Source organism: Phyllostomus discolor, chromosome 8, assembly GCF_004126475.2.
Source record: "Phyllostomus discolor isolate MPI-MPIP mPhyDis1 chromosome 8, mPhyDis1.pri.v3, whole genome shotgun sequence".
Classification (NCBI taxonomy): Eukaryota; Metazoa; Chordata; class Mammalia; order Chiroptera; family Phyllostomidae; genus Phyllostomus; species Phyllostomus discolor.
The window spans coordinates 18,659,131-18,672,677 of NC_040910.2; the positions used below are offsets into that span (position 1 = coordinate 18,659,131).

A 13,547-nucleotide genomic window follows, 5' to 3' on the forward strand; every position below is an offset into this window, starting at 1 on the left:
AATATCGGAGAAAAGCTGAACTTCCAGTTCAGAGGGAGACTTCAATGGGAGGCCCACATCCCCTGGGTTTCTTTACTGCCTCCCGGCCCGGCCCCCGAGGTGTCTGGATCTGGAACATCTGGAGCTCTGTGGGGCTCCCTTGGAAAACCACAGCTCTTGGCGGAATGGGTGTTAGTTCTAAGTCTTAAGTAAATCTTCCTAGCACCAATTTGCTGTTTATGGCTTCCTGAAGGGGAAACTTTAAAACAGGGCGCTCCAAGTTTTCCGTCCGCGTTTCTCTGTGTGTGCGTCCCCGTAGGCCCTCACCGTTGGTGAAGAAGCTCAATGTGTGCCGTGCAGCCCACGGCAGCCCAACCAGCGTGCGCCAACAGGTACCAAGAGTGAGAAGCTGACTCGAGGAACAGAACGGTGATGGGTTGTTTTTTCTTCTTTGATGATAACTGTGGCCTCTGGGTGAGACTATGAACATGCTTAAAAAGCTGGGGTGTCCTATCTGGAACAGGCTCTAATTGCATAGATCAGTGATTCTCAAAGTGTGGTCCCCCGACCGACCGCAGCAGCAACGCCCCCTAAAACTCGGCGAAGTACAAGTTCTTGGCCTCTGCCGCAGACCTGCTGAATCAGAAACTCCGAGGGTGGAGCCCCGCGATTGTATCGAACAAGCCTTCTCTGTGATCCTGCTGCACACTGAAGCCTGAGAACCACGGGTGCCAGAGAACGGGGTGGAGGTGCCAAGAGCTGGCTGCCTCCCGCCCCCTCCCCACCCCCCTCTTCCAGCAAACTCCTTGCTTTGCTATGGAAATGTGATGTTTTCTCGATCTTCTGTGACCTCCTAAACAACTTTATCTTCAAAACAAATACCCTAGGTCTGCCTTCCAAGTTAGATTACCATCCCTTCCCTTTCAGTGGAGATTCGGAAGCAGCCACTGGAGGTCTGTGAACACTATTTTTAGGTGTTAGCTGGAAGCCTGGTTGTTTAGGAAAGGAAGGGATTTGCTGCTTGAGCAATCCGGGCCTGCCTTATTTGTCTGAATACTGCTGAGATGACTCGGAATCACAGAGCTTTCAGCCTCTCGTCCCCAGGGAGAGTGTGAGGAGGGATTTCCTCAAGTGGAGCCCTTAGATGACTGGGATCACCTCATCCATGTCAACATACGCACCAGTTTCTCTTGCCTCGTGTCTTTCTGGTCAACAAGGCCATCGCTCGGCAGTCTGGAGCTGGGGGTTCCTCATATAATGAATGTCCAAGAACCACTTTGATCATATAAAAATAAGTTTTGCTTCTATGTATGGATATATTTTGTGGATAGAGGGTCTATAGTTTTCATCAGTTTCTGGGAAAAATCTATGCATCCCCCCTCAATAAAAGCTGATTAATTGTTGTTTCAGCTGCTTTTAGATAATAGTTTTCAGATTTGCAGCCATTTGAGATGGAAGAGCTTCCGGGAGGAATGGCAATCATCCTTCAGCCTGCTTTGGGGTCTCCTCAACTGTTCCTGTGTCCATGGAGTAGCCTAAGATTGGTTCTTTAGCTGTGCAATCCTGTGTTTCTGTTTCTACTGGTGGGAAGGATGCATGCTTGTGTTTTATGCAGTAGCTTCAGGTATAGTTTTTAAAAGTCTAATCCTGTGACGTATGTAGAGCAGGGGGATAGTATCCCTATTTGTAGTTGATGACGCTGAGGCTTAGAGAAAAGCATGAAACAATATTGCTAGTTTGCCTGTCATCTGAAAGCATTGGACCCTCGCACCAGTTCATGCTCTGGTTACTTCTAAATTCACGTGTATGACGCCTTAAAAAGTCTTAGAAGTTTATTGTGGATTGAAAAGAAAAAACGGTTGTTTAACTGACCTAACATTATTATTCTCTCTCTTAAGGAAGTGGATGGTGTTCAAATTGTGGATTTCTTTTTTGCTGTTCCTTATTTTAGTGATTGTAAAACAAATTTTTATAGACAGAATTTCTCCACAATCAAATAAAAACTGGCTCCAGCCCAAATTCTTTCCCTCTCAAAGATCATAGAAACCCTACCTGATTATATTTTTAAGCGTGTTGGGTCAGGAGAGAGCAAGTCATTGGCAGCTTGGGAGCATTGCTTCATTTTCACTGGATTGTTCTTTGGGTTTCAAAGATGACTGTCCTTGTAACTTACATTACCCAGCCTTAAAATTGCACATAAAAGTTTGCTGTGGAAGAGTGGCAAATGTGAGATAAATTGAGAAGGTCAAGGGGAAAACTGTGCTAAGAGCTTCTCATAAATGAATTGTCATAAAAGCACAGAGATTTCTCCAAGTGACAAATTAACTTGAGATAGTGCTTTGCATTTTTAAGTACCGTGTGATAGGGTAATACCATTTATGTTCAAGCCGGAGGTCAGTGACCTGCGGATTCTACTCGTGCCGTTGTCCAGTAGTGCAGAAAAGCAAGCCGTGCATGTGGAGATTGAATTGACTTTTATTTTGCAAAGGCCTTGTGTCTGCGATTCAGTCAGCAGTGGGATGATGGGTGTCAGTGCAGGCTGGTGTCTGAGAGGTGTCAGTGCGGAGGGCTTGGGGACACAGCATTTTACTAGAGGGACATTTATGCTTAGGAAACTTCTTCTGAAGATCTTGTTCTGACCTGCAGTACTCTTACTTTACTGAAGTCACTGAAAAGGACATCGCGGTATCAGTCACTTACTTAGTTCCCTGGCACTGGGTAGGTAGAAAAGGCACTAGCCAGTGGGGTGGTCGTTCCTTTCGTCAACAAGTCAGGGGTTTGATGATGATAACTTTGAACAGGTGACTCCATATTTCTAGGAGGAACGTGCACATGAATGACATTAATTTTAGGGTTTTGTGCATCTCTGATTTGTTGAGCAGCCATGAGACTGAAGAGGATTCCTGCCCCGCCTTCATACAGTCTACCCAGGGAAACCCAGTGGGTTGTGTGAAAGCTCAGTGTTCTTCAAGCCATTTGATGGCAGTGTTAGGAGTTCACTAATAATATCTTTGCCCTCTTTATTCTTCTACTGAGTTTTTGTTTTCTTTCTTTGGCCTTAGGCCACATTGCAGTTTCACTCCAGGATTTTAATTTGTGGGGCTAAAACAGTGGGCATGATGTTAGCTAATTACCTCAAGTGCTGGCGGTTATGGACTTGACCTTTCAAAATCAGAGCATGGTGCCAAAGATCACATTTGTACTTGAATGAGATTTTTTTGTTGCTTCCATCTCAGGGAAACCAGTGAGTGCAGACACTGAGGAGATCAAGGGAGATGAGGGGCGGTGCTCCGCTGGGGAGCTCCAGGCCATGTACCTACTAGTCAGTCGCCCAGCCCATGCTGGTTGTCTGGGCAGAAGCAGACTGGATTCATGTGATTGAGACTAGAAAGGAGCCTGAGGCAAAGCAGGTCTCTGGATTTCCCTGAAGTTTTTTTTTTTTTTTTTTTTCTTTTCCCTGCAGGTCTCTCCTGGTATCTATCTATTCTTTCTATTTTAACTTGAGTGTAAGCAGCACTCTGAATCTGTGCTTCCTCTAGTGGAACCTAATATTAAGGAATCTGTTTGTTAATCTGTATAGAATCTGTTATCTAAATAAAGAAGGCGATTCAGTTTTAACAGCCAATCAGCTGACCCAGAAACTCAATGGGTATTTTGAGGTCAGGTACTCACCTGTCTGGACAATTGAGGACTTTGGATATATGTAGGTTTAGGAAATACTTGTGAGATTGTAAGGTTTGTTGTTTATGGTAAAACATACTAGCCTTATGTTACAGTCCAGTGACTTAAGGTCTGCTTTAAAGTAGCCTTGCCTTAATAATATAAAAAAGCCCCTTTTTGGTATTTTTTAATCGAGATAAAATTTACATTAACACAAACATTGTGAATATTTTTTTTTTTGTCAAGAGAATTTAAGAAAGGCTAATTGATTGAACACTTGGTTCTCATGTGTTTGAATTTGATGGTTGATAGGCTAGAACGATGTAAAGCCAGGTCCTTTCCTTCAAGCTCACAGCCTCCTAAGGGGATAAAACATAAACAAATATTAATAGAGGCATGGACAAGGTGCCCTGTGACTGCCAAGGATGTTTGCTGCACTTTCCTTTTTAAGCCTGCCTCTGAAGATAGTGGGATCTTTTCCTCTTGCTCCAGTTCCTGTAGTGACTTGTCTTCGATGTGCTCCTGTTTTCTGTTAAGGATTTCATATGAAAGAATTTTGTCAGTTGCTTCATGTGTCTGAATGTTTCTTGCTTCTCAGATAGATTCAGATGCAAATATAAGTGGTGATGCCCAATGTTAGTCTGTTGGTTAGAATTATAAAATGTGCTTGATATAACTTTATATAAAAGTTGGTATAAAACACGATATTTTGGATGTTGGAGGCTAACCTGGGATTTTGATGTCCAGTAAACTCCAGGTCGGTTGCTTACTTAAGCCAGTCCTATATTCTGTTTCTGTTTCTATTGTATCTTACCCCCATGTCTTCCAAAATCCCAAGCCAAAAAAAAGTGTACTTCCTGTCTTCTTTGTTTTGACTTTTCCTGAAACTTTCAGTCTCTTCTTTTTCTTTTTTGTTATTAAAATTTCTTGCATGTTTGCAAATGATAATAACAATGCCTTTTCCATTTATACTATTAAATGAAGGATTTAATGGACAATATTTATAAACATCTCTAGATGAAATAAAATGAAATAATATTATGTAAGGTGAATAAGCTATTTTCTTAAATTAATCTGAGTTTTATTTAGTTGAATTTCTCTTAATGCTAATATATGTTTTAAAAAATTTAAAACATTTTAAATATAGTTAATGCTGTTTACACTTTCTCACTTCCCTATTTTAAAGCATTTCTGAACTGGCATAATTGTAATTTTATAGAGTATCCTTTTTTTTAAAGATTTTATTTATTTATTTTAGGGAGGGGAAGGGAGAGAGAAAAAGAGGGAGAGAAACATCAATGTGTGCTTGCCTCTTGCACACTCCCCACTGGGGACCTGACCTGTAACCCAGGCATGTGCCCTGACTGGGAATCAAACTGGCGACCCTTTGATTTGCTGGCTAGCACTCAACTGCTGAGCCACACCAGCTAGGGCTATAGAGTATCTTTTACATTTTACTTTAAAACATTCTTCTTTAATGTCTCATTTCAGCCCATGGAATGTAAAAATTGATGTCAATTGACTTTATTTTAGTAATCTATTTTATTCAAATCTTGCCACATGTTGGTCAAGTGTGAGAATGTAATTTTCATAGCTAAATTTTAAACCTTGACAGGAGTTTTATTTTCTCTGTGTGTGTGTGAATTGCTTAAAGGGCAAATGTATCTGGTTACAGTCTACGGTTTTATAGAAAGGTCCTTTCCTCCCTTCGCTATCTTGACAGCTGAGAAAATTAAGGGAACAATCAACAGACTGGTGTAAGAGAGTGGAAATTTGTCCAGTGCGCTGAAATCCGCTTCCTCCCTGGTGTGAAAGCTTGTATGTGTGGCCTGCAAAGTGACGTTATGTAAAGATGTGAGGGACAGGTGTTTACTCTGGCCTTGAGCAAGGTGAACATTTGAGATGGAGGAGCTGGGCTCTGCCCGTGGAGGAGGTGACTTGGAACTTCATCAGTCTGTCAGTTTTCTTACCTCTCGTGGAAGCTGGAGACTAAGTGAAGGAGAAATAATTTCTCAACTCATAATGTAGCTCTAAAGCCATTTTTTCTTTTGGTTGATGAATTTTAAGCAGTTGCATACATTTGCCATAAAATTTCCTGCCTCCCATTTACCTTTGAATAGAAGCCAACGAGAGAAATATTTGGAAGGCTGTGAGCAACAATACAACGAACTGTTAGAAAGAGGCCTTTGTGGCATTCCTCAAGTGTGTGCTGGTGGGAAAATGACTGTAATTTGACAGCGACGTGTTGGAAAATAATTTTATTTACCATTTAGAAATAACATAAATGAGCCTTGCTTTTTAGATTCACAGGTTCAAAACATTTAGTCATGCCTCACTAGCTCAATCTTTTGCTCATTATGCTTTACATTGATGGAATTAACCGTGACACATTGCAGTGCTGGATCGGCTCCACAGCTCTGAAATGCGGGGTTTGACTGAATGCTGGAAAAAAGCTAAAGATGCTGTTAATGTCAGAAATGGAGATTTGTGAAATTTTGTTTTTAGCCTAATTTTGCTTCAAGAAAGTACCCTGATGATAGAAGAGGAGAAGAACATGAAGAATATCTAATTGTAAATTACCTTTTGAAACCAAAAAAGAAACCAAGGAGGAGCAAATAATTTTCCAAAGCCAGGTCCTTGGTGTGTGCACTGGCCATAAAATGGCTCGTGTCTGGGGGCGTGCACTTCCCGCACTGTGCCTGCTAGTGCTGCTAGTACACACGTTTAAAGGCTGTTCGGCCCAGAAGCATCCAGTTGTTTGGATGTCAGAGGACACATATGGATGAAGGCCAGACCTTCATGATACTTGCTGTGAGGCTTATGGTATTGAGAGAGCAGAGCTGCCTTCATACAATGTCCGTAATTTCCAAAGGATTCTTTGGAGATTCTCATTTGATCATTTTGCTTACCTTGTGCAGGGGCCCTCTGTTCAGTTTTCCTCGGACTTTTCCTGGAGTCCCTGGCTTGTGCTTCAGTATTCACAAGGTCACACGAGCATTTCGTATGGCCTTAAATCGCCTGTGATTTCTTTAAAGAAAACAAAATTTATTTTAAAAATTTAATTTAATTTTGTACTTAACAAATGGAATTTATAGATTATGACTATACACTAATATTTGGTATAATTCTTAAAATTTGCATAATACTACAACATAACAATATTCACGACACACTTTATTTTTCACATTGTATTTCATTTATCTTTTAAAAATTTTTATTTTAATCATTGTTCAAGTACAGTTTTCTGCCTTTTACTCCCATTCCAGCCCACCCACCCATCCTTCCCCACTTCCCTCCCATTACCCCCACCCCCAGTTTTTGTCCATGTGTCCTTTAAATTTGTTCCTGTATGCCTGTGATTTTTTTTAATGGTTAAGGGTAGAGAATTGAAAGTTAGACTTGAGTTTCAGTTTCAGCTCTGCCACTGTGTGATTTTAGTTACATAATCTCTTTAAGTTTCAGTTTTGTTGTCTATAAAATGGCTATTCATTCATTCACTGAACAAATACTAAGTAGTAATTTCTATGTGCCAGGCCTATTCTTTGTGCTGGGAAGTGAGCAATGAACAAAGCAGACAAAACCCCTGCTCTTGCGGTGCTTGCATTCTACTCTAGGCAAGGGAATATAAATTAATACAAGTGAAATACAATGTATATTAGGCCCTGGCCGGGTAGCTCCGTCAGTTAGAATGTTGTTCCAGTGCGCCAAGGTTGCGGTTCGATCCCCAGTCAGAGCACACACAAGAATCAACCAATGAGTGTGTGGATTGGTGGTAGAACAACAAATCCATGTTTCTCACTCTTTCTCCCTCCCTCTCTCTCTCTCCCTTACTCCCTCTCTTTCGCTTTGTCTCCAAATATATGTACTAGATGGTGACAGTTGTTACAAACAAAAATAAAACGGGGTTGGGGTGACAGGATTGAGCTACAAGATTGAGAGGCAGTTTCTGTTTTATGTGGGATGGACCCGGCAGGCCTCTGTGTTGAGGTGACAGATAAGCAGAGACGTAAATGGAGAGAGGCATGATGTACGGGGATACCTGGGGGCAGAGGATCTCGGGGACAGCATGTCTGGTGGGCACTGCACAGTCCCTGAGAGCAAGCCAGGTGTGTGTGGGGAGCAGCGAGAGGGGACCTGGAGCCCGGTGGGGAGAGCCAGAGCAGCTGGGGTAGTGTCCGCCTTACAGGGCTGCTCAGAAAGTTGGGTGAGATAACACTTTTAATATGCACTTTCACACATTAAAAGAATAATAATACACTATCACACATGAGGACTATTTTAGGAATGAAAGAAGGGCTCAGTAGTATAAAATTTATTAATGACATTCATCATCTTATGAAATAAAAGTAGGTAAGCAATCATACAATTTTTACAGAAAAGACATCTGATACAATTTAATATCGACTATTGATTTAAAAAAAACAACTCAAAATATACTAGGAACTGTTTCTCGGAGGATGTCTGTACAAGCCCTGCAAACCAAAGCTGTCAAATATGACTGGGAAATGTCGGATTAAACAGAGCTAAGCAGGGCTTTCTACTACAGGCTTCTTAGAGCCTTAATCTGCATTATGTACTTCGTGAATGTTCAAGAGGGATATTAAAATTGCTGCATTTCCTAATTTATTTGAATATAGGACCTTAAACTATGACTGATTTTTTTCCTTTAAGAAACATCTTACATGTAGTTGTCACATTGGGAAACATCACTTGAGTACTTGAAAGTTGCTTTCGTTTACCTTCATTATTCATTTTAATAAATCAGTACTCTGGATTTATTTTTAAGGTGCCTGTCGTCTCTCTCTTTGCCTGCTTTTCCTCCTCTGTGATATGCTGCAACTCACTAATTTGTTTCATGGCCGAGACCCTCCCCAAGTCATCTAAATTACACTGGGTGTCTTGGCTAAAGAAGATAATTCTATGTGATTAATGCAAAAACCTTAGGGATTGATTGAATGGAAATTGAAGATGGAAGGTTTATTTGACTCAACTTTTCCCAAAGCTTTTAAAAGTTCTGCTGTTCACTGGGTGGAATTAAATCAACTTAATGGGTAGCTAGAGCATTACGTGGATTGGAGAATAAGGATTCTACCTTTGTCTTCGCCATTTACCAGCTACTTAATTTTGAGCAGGTCACTTAGCCTCCCTCTGATTCAATTTTGTCATCTGTAAAATTCAGGGATTGGATTTAGGTTCATCCATTTTAAGACGCAGAGTTACTATTAATATACTTAATCGAATCAGTGGTGATTGAGGGCTTATGTAGAATATTTTGTTCCACTCTGCAAGTTTCCACATGTGACCATAGCCCTTGAGTCTCAGTTCAGCTCTTTCGGAGAATGCAATTATTCAATAAATTGGCTCATTGTCTACTCCATGTATTTGAAAACTTGTTGAGCTGTTTGAGACTTCTGTCTTCCTTGATTGATTTGTTAATTACCCTATAGGAAAGCACTTGATTATAACGCAGGCCAATTAATTCAGTGCTATGGATACACCCACACCTCCTGCATTTGTTTTACTGATAGAGGCAGAAATCCATGATGTGGATGTTAAGTATCCTGCCCCTAGCCCCTCCCCACACCCCGTGTTCAGTTGGTGGCTTTGCTGTGTCTTTGGTGCACTCCCTGCCTGTTAGCTGATTTCTGAGCTCAGCACAAGAGAAGTCTAAATTCACTGAATTTATGCCATCTGGAAATGAGCTTTCAGTTTTGTTCCTCTGTTGAAATTGAGGATGTGACATGGCTATTACATGGAAGGATTATAAGCATGGATATGATTTGATTATGCGGAGGTTGAATGTTTTGTTAGGAGGAAAGCACTTGCCTGAGGAGAGATTTGAATGTGCCTGAATCGTTAACTGCCAACTTCCCCCTCTTTTTTTTAACAGGAGACATATTTTGTTTTTAAATGAGATGACAGCCAAGTGAATTGTCAAGACCTAGTGAATTTTTAGAGAGTCCTTTTAATGTACTTGGGTTCCGTTTAACCTTGCCTTCGATGTCATTCTGTGCATTACTGTCAAAGGACTCGGCTTCCTTTGAAGTTGCTGCCGGCGACATCCTGATGGTAAAATATAAGGGGGTTCCCAGCAAAGCCCTTAGTGATACACAGTGATGCCTTATTACCCAAGTCAAAGCTTATGTGTGGGGGTGCCTAAAAACGCAGCATGTAAGGGGGGGGTGATAATGAGCACTAAGATGGGAGAAGTATCTCTCATGAATTAGAGATGCCCTTTCATAATTCAAGAGTCGCCGAATGAGGAGCGGCTTGAAATCGCCCGAAAAGCGTCTGGGAGCAATCTGTAATTCTTAAGAGGCAGCAGAACAGCCCGTGTCTCTGCAGCACATGATGATAAAACTGTGCGTGTGGGTTTATGGAAGGAGGAGAGTTCTTTTACTTGTAAAACCTCTTGCGGTTAAATGCCCAGAGATCTGATTATGAAGTATGCTGCAAGGCCCCAGGGGCTTAATAAATGATTCATTGATTAGCATGGAGAAGGCAGATTTGAAGGTACTGAGGACATTTTAATATGAAGAGCTTGTTTATTTGCATGTGAAATGTTACCCTTTACTTTTTATTTATTTTTGTTTTTTTCAGTCACAGTTGACACTCGATATTATTTTGTATTAGTTTCAGATCTTCAGCATAATGGTCAGACATAACTTATGAGAACTGGTCCCCGATGAGTCTAGTACCCACCCAGTACCACACACGTTACCCTTCACTGTTCACGTCCCACACTCACTCTGTTTGTGCCGGGTCACGACCATGCTGTGCCTCGTTTTGAAGATTGAGGTCACACTGAGGTTCCCCTCACCCCATTGTTTTCCTTCCGTGAAACATTCGTTATAAGAAAAGGTATCGCATTCCATGCCTTTAAGGCATGTATAGGTCAAAACACACACATGGAAAGCCTCTTATAGTAACTTTTCACGGAGCCATGTTTAAATATATCGAACTACTGCAGGAAAATGGTTACATGAATGAGTGGCTCATGCTTTGGGGCTTGGGAAGTCTTTAGACAGGAATCTTGAAAAGATATATATGTACTAGGCTCTGACTTGAATGGCTCACCTAAACGCATCTAAAGAGGGGGACATATTTTACCTACTACTTAAAAGTTTATCAGAACAAGCCGTGTCTTATGTCTTGCTTCTGTGTCGTTATGGTCATATGTAATTACAACATTGGACCATGTCTTTTTCTTTTTTATATGATAATTGGCATTTCACCAGTTTATTATAAACATAAAATTTTTTGATGGTTGACAACATTGTGGTAAATAGGGAGGAAGCCAGTATTTGTGTTGTGAAACTTATCTTCCCAGTGAGGCCTGATGATACGAGGTGTATCTAAGACCAAATGAAAGTAACCTTTGCACAGGGGACAGCAAAATCCCTGAACTTGGAACTCTCAGTGTTTAGATAAGTCAAAGGCACCTAGGAATATTTTGGGAGCAATCACATATTTTTAAAAAGTTGTTTTTGGAAGTGTTTTGTGGCCCTCTCTTTGCTATTTCATGTTTTGTTGTCATTAACTAATGCGATGCTGCTGATGCATGGATATGGACTTAACTTAGTTTCACATTTTTTTTCTCTTGTGGAAGAACCATATAATGACTTATCATCTCTTAGAGATGGAAGAATCCTCCTCTCTGCTCTCTGTTACCCATCGGGGGTCTCTTATTTTTGGCTGGCATTCAGACCTCTAAATAAAGATTTTGGTTTTCCTTATTTTTTTTAAATGGTAAAGTAAGTGCCATCTGAGGAGAGCCTATTTGGTGCATAACAAGTGGGAGGAGGAAAACACTAGGAAAACTTAGTTTGGGTTTTGGTAGTTTATTCGTGATTGTGGAACATTTTTTTATTCATTTCTATAGATTCTGAAAGTCTTGGAGTTCCTAGCAGTGCCAAGTGCTGGAGAAGTTGTTCTGCTCCTCTGTCTGATAGAGGGAAGTGAGCAAGGACAACCAACAGGAGGTTGAGGAGTGCAGTCACAGGTAATGTCTTCTTTTCTCATTAAAATTGACCCGTGTTCAGTCATGTTTAATGATACACTTTGAGAAAGCCTACTTGAACTTACATATCCAAGTGAGCATTGTCTTGTTCAAAACTGTCTTTTTTTTTTAAGATTTTATTTATTTATTGTTAGAGAGGGAAGGGAGGGAGGGAGAGGGAGAGAGAGAGAGAAACATCAATGTGCGGTTGCTGGGGGTTATGGCCTGCAACCCAGGAATGTACCCTGGCTGGGAATCGAACCTGGGACACTTTGGTTCCCAGCCCGCACTCAATCCACTGAGCTACGCCAGCCAGGGCAAAACTGTCTTTTTGATAGGCCATTCTCTATCCTCTACTCAAAACATTAAACATTTTTTTTTCTGTATCTTGATCATCTGGTACTATTCTTTAAAGCATCCTATTTTCTGTGGTCGCAAATCTTAACCCTGTGAGGGTGTATTTGGAAAGTAGTATGAACTTGTTTAGAACTAGGATGATGAATCTGGGGACCTCTGCCTTAGATAAAAAACCAGAAGGAGCAATAATGTAATGAAACCAGTTTCATTTTTAATTTATGTTTGTGTTTGAAGGCTCATATGCTGTATTGAACGTTATTTCTAAGAAGAGGTGACTCTAAGTTTTAAGCAATGGTATTGTTTTTTTTAAAAAAAATTATTTTAATCATTGTTCAAGTACAGTTTTCTCCCTTTTACTCCCATTCCAGCCCGTCCATCCAACCCTCCCCACTTCCCTCCCATTACCACCCTCCCCCTAGTTTTTGTCCATGTGTCCTTTAATTGTTCCTGTAAACCCTTCCCATTCTCCCCTGAAATTCCCTCTTCTTTTCCCTCTGGTCACTGTCAGTTTGTCCCTTATTTCAGTGTCTTTGGTTATATTTTTCTTCTTTCTTTGTTTTGTTGTTTAGGCTCCTGTTAAAGGTGAGATCATATGGTATTTGTCTTTCACTGCCTGGCTTGTTTCACTTAGCGTAATGTTTTCCAGCTCCATCTACGCTGTTGCAAAGGGTAGGACCTCCTTCTTTCTTTCTGCTGCATAGAATTCCATTGTGTAAATGTACCATAGTTTTTTGATCCATTCGTTTACTGATGGGCATCTAGGTTGCTTCCAGCACCTAGCTATTGTAAATTGTGCTGCTATGAACATCGGGGTGCAAAGGTTCTTTTGTATTGGTGTTTTAGTGTTCTTAGGATAGAGTCCCAGCAGTGGAATTGCTGGGTCAAAAGGCAGATCCATTTTTAGTTTTCTGAGGAAGTTCCATACTGCTTTCCATAGTGGTTGTACCAGTCTGCAGTCCCACGCAATGGCATGGTTAAGTGATTAGGCTTCATACCTTATAGAGAAGTATATATTATTTATTTGACTATGTATATGTTGGTATTCTTTCTTATTAAAATCAATTAATGAGTGTTGTAAAAGGGTTCCTGTATTCGTTACGTAAATAGGATGAGGTCTGAACTTCCTTATAAGGTATACCTGTAAGACTTTGTAATTCATACCTTACTGGTGGTATGTTTTGCATTTTTCTCAAAATGTTATTAGAGTGCCTGTTAAAAATGCACAAATGAGCCTGGGCTGGGGTAGGTCAGTGAATTGAGCGCAGGCCTGCAAACCAGAGGGTTGCCAGTTCAATTCCCAGTTGCGGCATATGCCTAGTTTGCAGGCCACATCCCCAGTAGGGGGTGCATGAGAGGCAACCACACACTGATGTTTCTCTCCCTCTCTTTCTCCTTCCCTTCCCCTCTGTCTAAAAATAAATAAATATGATCTTTAAAAAAATGCACAAATGACTAGGCCCCAATCTAGTGTGTCAGGATTAGAATGGTGGGAGGCAGGATTTAAAAACTGGCCTTTCCCAAGTATCACCAAGGATTGACGCCCTCGATGCAG

The 13,547-nt window shown here is 40.9% G+C and overlaps 1 protein-coding gene across 1 annotated transcript in view; it reads left to right on the forward strand.

The window, feature by feature from the left end:
* FAM160A1 (family with sequence similarity 160 member A1) overlaps positions 1-13,547 on the forward strand; it is a 197,449-nt gene that overhangs the window by 41,645 nt on the left and 142,257 nt on the right. The window contains exon 2 of the mRNA XM_028522065.2: positions 11,522-11,641. The gene's annotated coding sequence lies outside the window, so the exon portion shown is untranslated. The remainder of the gene's footprint in view (positions 1-11,521; positions 11,642-13,547) is intronic.